Consider the following 11008-nt stretch of genomic DNA (forward strand, 5'->3'; position numbering starts at 1 on the left):
AGCTTTCGTGTGCATGCACGAAAGTGTATCTGAAGAAGTGTGTATCTGAAGAAGTGTGCATGCACACGAAAGCTCATACCAAGAACTAACTTAGTTGGTCTTTAAGGTGCTACTGGAAGGAAAAAATTTTTTTTATTCTTCACAAGGTCAAGATTGCTTGAAATGGGAGCACTGGTAGGGAGGGCTGGGGAATGAGTCTGCTTTTGGAAGGAGGGGTGGACGCAATCTTCCTAGTGCTTGGCTTTCCTCAGCTTTTATGGAGAATGTTGGAAAAGACTGCTCTCTTTTCTCAATAATTATCTTGGGATAACCTGACAGCATTCCAAGGTGAGCGAGAGAGGAACTCACCCATTTACAGGTAGGCTACAACTTTAGCTCTTTCAGAGAAAACAAAGCCTCTCAGCTAAATGATTAACCTGAACCTGTTCAACTGTCATACAAAAGACACAGTAACCATTATTATAAGGGACAGAGGGTACCACGCCCTTCAACTCAAAAAAAAATTCCAATCCTCTGCTAGTTTCAGTTGAGTTATTTACTTTCACACCCTATTGTAAAGCCCTATTGTTGTTGTTTTTTAATTAAAGAAAAAACTCAGCATGACTTGCTGTCCTCAGGAGCTATTCACAAGACGCTTGCTACATAAAAAGCAAAAGTGTGGGTTCGTAAGGGGGGGAAACATCAACATCCAGTTAGGCAATTTTTAAAAAAATAGGGCTAACCAAAATTTCACCAAAAATGTGGCAAGCTTTCAAGTTCTCCAGAACTTTTCATCAGGTAAGATGCGTGCAAGGAGAAGAATGAGGAAGAAACAAAGAAAAACAAAAGCAGGCAGAATCTTGTAGCCGCGGGGTCAGCCTGTAGACTTGGTTCCAAGAGGGAGACTGCAGGCTGAATAAATTCCTCCCTGGTTGGGGTGGGGGTGCCCTCATCTAATAGTAAGTGATGTGTCAAAGATAAAGGTTCATAGGGCACCTTTCTCAAATGCAGCTGAGAAAACAAAATGTGGTATACTGAATACTCTAAGTGGCTAAAACTAATCAAAGTCACAATCTTGTTTTGTAAGGAAGTTGTGTCTGAATAGAGGTAACATTAATGTTCAGAGTCTAAGAACTTCCTTGTTCTGGGCTTCCCACCCATATGACTCATATTCCTTTGTCTCTTATAGGTACAGTCAGTCACTAGATGAAGGTGGGAGGCAGCCTGCTAACCTCATAAAGATTTGGTGAGGATTTTCTTTTTGACTTTCCCAAGAAAGGGCTGAGGATGTACTGCCAACCGACTGAAGCTCAATCCAGATAAGACTGAGGCACTGTTAGTGGGTGGTTCCCTAGACCGGATGCATGGGAGATCGCCTGCTCTTGATGGGGTTACACTTCCCCTGAAGGAGCAGGTTTGTAACTTGGGGGTACTCCTGGATCCTTTGCTGTCGCTCAAGGCTCAGGTGGCCTCAGTGGCCCAGAGTGCCTTCCATCAGCTTTGGCTGGTGGCCCAGCTATGCTCCTATCTGGACAGGGATAGCCTAACTACTGTTGTCTATGCTCTGGTAACCTCAAGGTTAGATTACTGCAATGTGTTATACGTAGGGCTGCCTCTGGAGACAGTTCAAAAACTTTGGCAGGTGCAGAATTCAGTGGCCAGGTTGCTCACCAGAGCAAGATGGTTTGAATATATTACACTGATCCCGGTCCAACTACACTAGCTACCAATTAGTTTCCGGGCCCAATTCAAAGTGCTAGTTTTGACCTATAAAGCTTTAAATGGATCAGGACTGCAATACCTCAAGGACTGCCTCTTTCCATATGAACCTACCCGGATCCTGAGATCATCTTCTGAGGCCCTCCGTCATGTGCCCCCTCCTTGAGAGGTTTGGAGGGTGGCAACACGAGAATGGCCTTCTCAGCAGTGAATCCTCATGTGTGGAATGCTCTTCCCAGGGAGGTTCACCTGGCGCCTTCATTATACACCTTTAGGCCCCAGGCAAAAATATTCCTTTTTAACCAGGAAGAAGAAGAATAAGAGTTTGGATTTGATATCCTGCTTTATCACTACCCGAAGGAGTCTCAAAGCGGCTAACATTCTCCTTTCCCTTCCTCCCCCACAACAAACACTCTGTGAGGTGAGTGGGGCTGAGAGACTTCAGAGAAGTGTGACTGGCCCAAGGTCACCCAGCAGCTGCATGTGGAGGAGCGGAGACACGAACCCAGTTCCCCAGATTACGAGTCTACTGCTCTTAACCACTACACCACACTGGCCTTTGGTTGATCTGATTTACATCTTATGCCCTTTTAAAATGTGTTTTTTTGGGGTGGGGGTTAATTGGGTTGTTGTTTTGTTTTTATTTTATATTTTGTAGTTTTATATCTTGATTTTATTCTGTGATATAGGGCAGTATATAAATAATAATAATAATAATAATACTGAATAGCCTAATTCTGTCCCATTTCAGTCTCCCTGGCACTCAATCATAGGCCTGTTCTGCCCTGTTTTGTGCTGTTCTTTTCAAAGAATACATGAAAAGTCTGTATTTAAATTGTACACATTTTCCATGCTTTTTTCTTTTTAAAACCATTTTAACTACAATTGCCAAAACAGTAGAGCAACTAGAATTAATTTTTATTGAACCTTTTATTGTAAACAAAACCATAAAGGGAACATTTCCTCCCAATTCCTCCCATGGACACACTCCACACACAAACAGTGCCATCAACTCACCTCTTTCTTTCCCCTCACAAACAGTAGCCAGCCAGGCAGATACCAAGACAAAATTCAAGTTTTCATCACAAGTAGTAGAAGTAGGACAGCAATAGGAAATGAGCAAAGGAAATAAAATGTGCATGTGCTCATCCCTGTTACCCAGAAATATTAAAGCAGCATTAGTCAGTGTGGTGCCCTGGATGTTGCCAGTCTACAGGTCTCATCATCTCTGGCCATTAGCCATTCTGGTTGGGGCTGAAGGAAGTTGTCTACCCCTGCATTAAAATATAGTGTTGTTAGGGCAGTACGTTTTATGAGAAATGGTTGAAATATATGAGTTTAGCATGAAGAAGAGAAAAATAAGGCATACACGATATCTGTCTTCAAAAATTTGAAGGCCTGTAGCACAGAAGATGGAGCAGAGTGTTCTATATTAGTCCTCTAATATTTCCACTGTTAATAGAGATATATAAATAGTCTAATATAGCACAGTGCATGTGAATCAGAAGAGAAGGGGTTTTGTTTAGAATTATGGTGCTGGAGGAGACTCTTGAGAGTCCCATGGATTGCAAGAAGATCAAACCTATCCATTCTTAAGGAAATCAGCCCTGAGTGCTCACTGGAAGGACAGTTCCTGAAGCTGAGGCTCCAATACTTTGGCCACCTCATGAGAAGAGAAGACTCCCTGGAAAAGACCCTGATGTTGGGAAAGATTGAGGGCACTAGGAGAAGGGGATGACAGAGGATGAGATGGTTGGACAGTGTTCTTGAAGCTACCAGCATGAGTTTGACCAAACTGCGGGTGGCAGTGGAAGACAGGAGTGCCTGGCGTCCTCTGGTCCATGGGGTCATGAAGAGTCAGACATGACTAAACAACTAAATAACAACATTGTTTTACTAGTCTGGAGAGCTTGATGAAAGGAAATGCTAGGGGAGGCATAAAGGATATTTAACCACACACAGCCACATCTTAGGAATGTTTGAAAGGAGTGTTAATGAATTTCCTGGGCATAATGAGGGCTGTTTCTGGTGCTGCATTTCTGTACATGGAGATTTTGATCAATTGTTGTTTTGCAGAGCCTTTACCAACACTGGTGTTGCATCTTATCTGCAAGCACACCTCAAGAAACTTAATAATGAATGGCTGGCCTTCAGTACTTGGTACAGAACTGATAAGGAAATAAGGTTCACTACTGTGACTATCACAGATTCCCAGGAGAGATGAGAAATTAAGTTTTAGCACTTGGAAAGCCAACACCCTGGATACTTGGCTGGCAGCCATAGCAGTGTGCTAGGTGCAGGAATAGGTAAAGGCAGAGGCACCTTCTCCCTTTCATTGTTGTTTGTGGAAGGAAGTAGGCGAGAGGTTCGGTGGTTTATTGAGGGAGAGATCGGACAGTATTCAGTTGTCAGTTATAATGATCAGGTGTGTAACAACCACAGTTTAAACTATAGCTCAATTTTCAAAGCCCATTTATATGCCTGAAAATAATTCATCTCTTCACTAATAGCCATGGGTGCAGCTTCCTGGTCTGCGTAGAGTGACACTGAGATCCAGTGCTGAGGGCCTTCTGGCAGTTCCCTCACTGCGAGAAGTGAGGTTACAGGGAACCAGACAGAGGGCCTTCTCGGTAGTGGCGCCCACCCTGTGGAACGCACTCCCTTCAGATGTGAAGGAAATAAGCAGCTATCTAATCTTTAAAAGACATCTGAAGGCAGCCCTGTTTAGGGAAGTTTTTAATATTTAATGCTGTGTTGTTTTTAAGCACTCGATTGAAAGCCACCCAGAGTGGCTGGGGAAACTCAGCCAGATGGGCGGGGTATAAATAATAAATTATTATTATTATTATATTATTCATGGGTACAGAGAAGTCTGCAAAAACTACCGACTGACCCTTGGAGGCTCACACTGGAGGCTCTTTGTAGAGGGCATGCCCACCATGTTCCTTCAGCACTTTGTCCTCCCAAAGGTGCACAATGACATAGCGCTGCTGAGATAACAGCAAGAAACAATAATGAGAAAAATCAGCAGACCAGCCTGATTCAGGAAGCAATGAGTCACTGGATTTAAATCTGGAGCTGCTTAGAGTCCCGTCCCCCCCTAAAAATAGCAGTTACTAATAAATAATCTAGGATCTGGCTCACACCTTAGGGAAACTGGCAGTCTTATATGTTACATGAAGAGCTGGTTCTTGCACTATGCACCATACATATGAAGTAGTATGTGATGCGAGGGCAGGCATCACAATAATGGGACATGTGGGTGTACAAGCACACTGCCTGGGCCCCAACTCACAGAATCGTAGAGTTGGAAGGGACCCTGAGGATCATCTAGTCCAACTGCCTGCAATGCAGGAATATGCAGCTGTCCTTTAAAGGTAAAGGGACCCCTGACTATTAGGTCCAGTCGTGGCCGACTCTGGGGTTGCCGCGCTCATTCCGCTTTATTGGCCGAGGGAGCCAGCATACAGCTTACGGGTCATGCGGCCAGCATGACTAAGCCGCTTCTGGCAAACCAAAGCAGTGCATGGAAACACCGTTTACCTACCTGCCGGAGCAGTACCTATTTATCTATTTGCACTTTGACATGCTTTCAAACTGCTAGGTTGGCAGGAGGAGGGACTGAGCAACGGGAGCTCACCCCGTTGCGGGGATCTGAACCGCCGACCTTCTGATTGGCAAGTCCTAGGCTCTGTGGTTTAACCCACAGTGCCACCCGCATCCCTTTCGCAGCTGTCCTTTACGGGGATCAAAATGTCAACCTTGGCATTATCAGCATCATACTGAGCTATGTATGTACAGTGATGGCTACGTCCATACTTGACCATGCATGTAAAAATGAGTTTCCCAAAGGACTGAACTGGCCCTGTCACTACACAGTGAAATTACTCCATCTTAACTCACTTGTGAATTGCAAGCAGCGCGGTCGGGCCTAGGAGCAAAATAGTGGCAAGCACCTTATAAACAGAGGTGGGTGGTGAGTGAAGGAAAAACCTCACAAGTTGCGAATGTTCGAGTAGTGGGGAAAGAAATAATTGCCATTCAAAATAAACGTGCATAAATGGCATTCTGTCCAGCCACACACACTTTGTTTAGTCAATGATTGATTATTTAGTTTGTCTGGTCTCCATATTTATGACAGGAAGAGCTTTGCCAACTGGAGCTGTTGATTAGGTATGTGCAACAACAAATAAAAATAATACGAAGTCAGCTGGAAAAATGTGTTTCTCACTTAGCTAAACTATTGTGGCCAGAGTAAAAAGCTGAGGCATTTGATGGAAAACTTTTATCGCTATAAAAAATCTCCCATAGATGCACTGCACACACTGTGCAGCCCACATTCTTTCCTCGAGCCTCGAAAAAGTAAACTAGTTGGAATTGGAAAGTGCTAATCTTGGGGAATTAAACAAAGAGTTGGCTCTTGCAAGTGGTGAATAAACCTGTGAGAGAGCAAGAACACAGAAATAAAGAAGAATCATCAATCACCTCGGTGTGAGGCAGAGAGAAGCGTTTCGAAAGGGGCAGGAGAATCTGGAAAATGTTGTGAGGAAAGTGAATGCAAGTAAAAAGAAAGTGCTCAAGAACCAGCACTGGTAAGGGCAGAAGGATACAAACACCCCACGACAAAGTGGGCTCCCTCATGTCACAACCACACATAGTCATCTGCCTATTCACTTCCCCTGGCTTATCTGGAAGCAGCAGCTGTTACAGGGAAATAGGGATGTGCAAATATGTCCAATTTTGGTTTCTCTCAGTTCCTTCCCCCCCCTAATCCCTTCACATTTCCCCATCAGTTTGCTTTTTCTAAAGTCCTCATGAAAATTAATCAACCTTGTGGTTCTAATATCTCCTCATATATATTTATATTTATGTGCCCTTTTGCCAAATACACAAATTTTCACAAGCAGTCTTCCCATATATAATACCTATTATATTATCCTATTATATTATTTTCAGTAATATATGCATTTATCAGCACACTTCACACACAAACATATGCATTTTTGTACATCTAACCTGGCTGGAAAACTGCATTGCAAAATTCAGAGACGGTAGAATTTCAAAGAATGACCCTCTTTCAGTTTGCGTTCTGTTTCAGAATTAGATAAGTTTGCCTTTAAACGTGAATTGAATTTCTTTCCCCTCCCTACTGGGAAGGTACCCACCATTTTTATTTCCCATAATTCAGTAGTACACAGGGAGATTTAAAATGGCTGGCAGTTTGGCATTGGTGCCATCCCTGACAAGAACAGACAAAAAGAGTTCAAGAACTGAACTGTTAATTATTATCAAATATCCTCTCCTGGATGAGGGTGGAGCTCTGAAACTTGTTTTGAATATTTGGCATTAGGCCTGCCATGTAAAGTCACAATAATGAAGAAAATGCCTCTGAGCATGTATAGATTAGTAATTTCCCTGCTTGTCAGGCTCCACACAGCTCATCTGAGCTTGGGGGGGGGGGGGAGTAATGTAAGCAAAGGAACCCATGAAGTCTAGAAGTTAACTAATCTCAATATGGCACAATTGCAAACATCCTCATGGTGAGAAACATGTGTCAGTCATGGACATAGAAAGTTCACAAATGTCACATTTACAATGTATGCAGATACATCAAGCCCTTCAGCCTTTCATAAGCACTTGTCACAATCAATTTTTAAAAGCATCTGTTTTCATAATCATATTGCGAAAGAATGGGAGCTTGGGAGCTTATGTGCCAAGGCAGAGCAGGCCTTTTGTCCCTCAGAGAGCTCTGAGGGATAGCAATATTCAGAAGGTGCCTTGCTCCCATTATCTCACACTATGACAGAAGCCCTTAAGCCTTTCCTCAGTTATCTTAAAGGGACAGAAGTCCTGCCCCTCTTAGCATACAGGCTTCTAGGCTCTGCCAGCCACTCCAAAAGGTTTGAATGCAAGGGCTATAATCATGGGTGATGTGACTGGATGGCAGTGGAAGTAAACTTTTTTTTAAGTGTTCCAGTCTTAAAAGCCAGGTCACAGTACTACTAAGATGCAGTAGATGGCAGAATAAAACACAAAAAGGGTACTAATGGAACAGGTATTTGGTGACTGCGGAGAAGCACGGTAATGAAAAAAGAGAAGCAGAGGCTACTCCACATCTGGCCCTTCAAAGCAACATTCAACAACATGGTGTCCTCCAATTTAAGCATGAATCCAGAAACTATAATCTCCTAAATTGTAAAATACATGTAAAAAAAGGGGGGTGTAAGTCATATATAGTGTTTATATATATATAAAGATTATATCTTATGTGGAAGGATGTGTGAATCCAGAATTGGCCTCCACAGTCACTTATGGACTCACTGTTAAGACTATGTTAATGGAAGTCAATCTTACTCAGCTATGAGTGATCGCCAGAGAGGAAGAAGATAGATAGATAGATGATAGATAGATGATAGATAGATAGATAGATAGATAGATAGATAGATAGATAGATATATGGTACTTTTTGTTATGATTTGTTACACACCCTTTACCCCAAGGTCCCAGGCTGGGTTGCAACAATTAAAACACAATATTAATACTTCAACACTATTTGCTACGATGCCCTATATATACTGTGTATATATATATATATATATATATATATATATATATATATACAATCACCTAATAAAAAATCCCTTGATTACATCCTTCATTCTCTTTCCAGCCGTCCTCCCCTTGATCAAATCTCTATTTTGCTGGCTGGCAATAATGTATCTATTACTGCACTGGTTGCAAAATTTACCTTGGCTGCAAGTAAGTTGAGAGCCAGACACCAAGACAAGTATCAAAATGGGGAGTATGAGTTGTGGGGGTCACGAAGAGTCGGACACGACTAAACGACTAAACAACAACAACAAACTTACGCAGGTGTGATTTTTGCATTTTTGTGTGTCTGTTCTTCTGTTGTTGCAGTGCAGTTTTAAACCAATTATTTGTATTCTATACATTGTGGCTTGTGTCAATTTGTGACGGCTTATAGCTTTTAGCAATAAATATTATTCATTCATTCAATATTAATACTGAGACACAATATAACATAATATTAATAACAGATTTAAATAACTTACAATTACAAAATTTAAGGTGGGTCCCTATCCTAAAAATATACACTTCAAGTGCCAACAGCTATGTACATCTTCAGCATCCAGCGAAAGTGTATAATAAAGGTGACATGTGTACCTCTGTGTAAATGGGAGTTCTGCAGCTTACAGGCCACCACAGATAATGCTCTATCGGAGGGTGGCATAACAACCAAGCAGGCCCCTCGGCTGATCCTAGCACCCAAGAGGGCCTGTAGGGAAGGAGGCAGTCTTTCAGATATTTGGGGCCTGGTATATTTAAGGCTTTAAATGCTAACTTGAAATGGGCCCAGAAATGAACTGGCACCTGTTTTAAAACAGCTTACATGTTTACATGGGAACCCCAGCTAGCAATCTGGGTGCTGCATTTTGGACCAACTCAGGTTTTTGAGTCATCTTCAAGTGCATTACAATAATCCAATCTACACTTCAAGAATCCAGAGCATGGAGTTCAGTGGCCAAGCCATCTTTCTGCAATAGGAACCGTAGCTGGTGAACCAACCAGAATTGGAGGGAAAAGCATTCCTAGCCACTTGAGCCTCCACTGAAAGGACTGAATCCAGGAGCACCTCCAAACTATGGACCTGATCCTTCAAAATGAGACCAGTCCCATCCGGAGAAGGCCTTCTCCCTACCTCCTGGACATGAAGACTTGGGACACATAACACCTCTGTCTTTTCCACATACAGCTTCAGTTTATTGCCCAACATTGTGAAGATCATACATACCTTCTGGATTCATGCCTCAGTCTGTGGTTCAGGATTCAAGTCAGCTTGTTTTTCTTCATCTGTCTCACCGCTGCGTCTTAGGACAGGTCCAGGAGCTGCATGACCTTTCCCAATTCATGTTTTATGGAAAAATAGAGCTGAGTGTCACTGGCAGATCAATGTCACCTTGCCCCCAAATCCTAAAAACCTATCCCAGCGGCTTGTAAAGAAAGCAGGGAAGATCTGTGGCTGAGTCCTGGATTCAGGGCATAAGGAGTGGCAGTATCTTTGGTTGGGGACACATTGTGCCCCATTCATCCCTGACTGAGCAAATAACTTCAGACAACTCTGGCTTCATACGGATATTAAATAGGATTGAAGACAAGATAGTGCCTCTTCATATAAAACTGGCACAATTTTATATGAATGTAAAATGAGAAACTCTATTTATAGTTGTGCAATGACGTATGAGTAGCTCATGTGCTGTCAGACAACTATGCTGGATGTTCATTTTACTTTCAGTTGAAGAGCTCTCAACAGCGGCGTTTTGAAAAGTTTGCTCCTTTAATCAGCTAAGGGGTTGTTCATTTTGCTTCCCTTTGAAAGCCTTTCAGGAGAAAGGGTTTGAAAGAATATGAAGGAAAATGAATAAGGGAAAGTATTTTTAACTTTCCAAAGGAGTATTAAATAGTAGAGATTAAAGAACAGAAGATCTGAAACAACTTGATGGTGTCTTTTCAAGTGAACGTGAGTAGGTTTTACACATTCACATATGCCCTATAGGTGCACTCGTCCACTGAACCCAAACCAAATTACGAAGTGTGTTGTTTACTATAAAATGAATTGAACAAGTTCAGTCTCTTGCAATCATAGAGGTACCACAAGGGTCATTTAGTCCAACCCTCTTAATAACGTACAGTACTCATAATACTTGTTGCAATTGTTTTGCCACTTGAGCAAACTGAGATGCAAAATTCTTGATATTTATCACTGGCATTCCTGAAGCAACCATCACCATACATAGCCCAGAACCGTGAAAAATAACTTATAGTTCAATATAAATCCATCTTTTCTTGCTTCTGGGCAGATATTGGCTTGCAGCGCTTGAGAGGATGTTGACCAACGAGGAGATAAATAGTAAGAACATAAAATCATAAGGGGGAAATAATTTTGCAGGGAAATGAATGAGGGAACTGTGTTTCTTATGTGTCAAAAGACCAGCACAACAGGTATCCTGGTGTAATTCCCATGCAACAAAAGGTTAAAACCTAAATAAAGGATTTTTACCTCTCATTGTGGACTGTGTGTCTGGACAATACAATGTTGCCTTAAACTGCAATAGTCTGAATTGATTACTTATTGATGACTGGTGAAATTGGGCGATTTTTGAAGGTTGTGGGGTTCTTGAAATGTACCAGTAAATGTCCAAATTTCTTTGGGGTACTTGCCAACTTTAATATCATTGTTGACTTCATAGAAATGAGGATGAAGTTTGTACATTACTTATGCCAAAAATAT

The sequence above is a fragment of the Podarcis raffonei genome, chromosome 10, assembly GCF_027172205.1.
Source record: "Podarcis raffonei isolate rPodRaf1 chromosome 10, rPodRaf1.pri, whole genome shotgun sequence".
In the NCBI taxonomy this organism is placed as follows: Eukaryota; Metazoa; Chordata; class Lepidosauria; order Squamata; family Lacertidae; genus Podarcis; species Podarcis raffonei.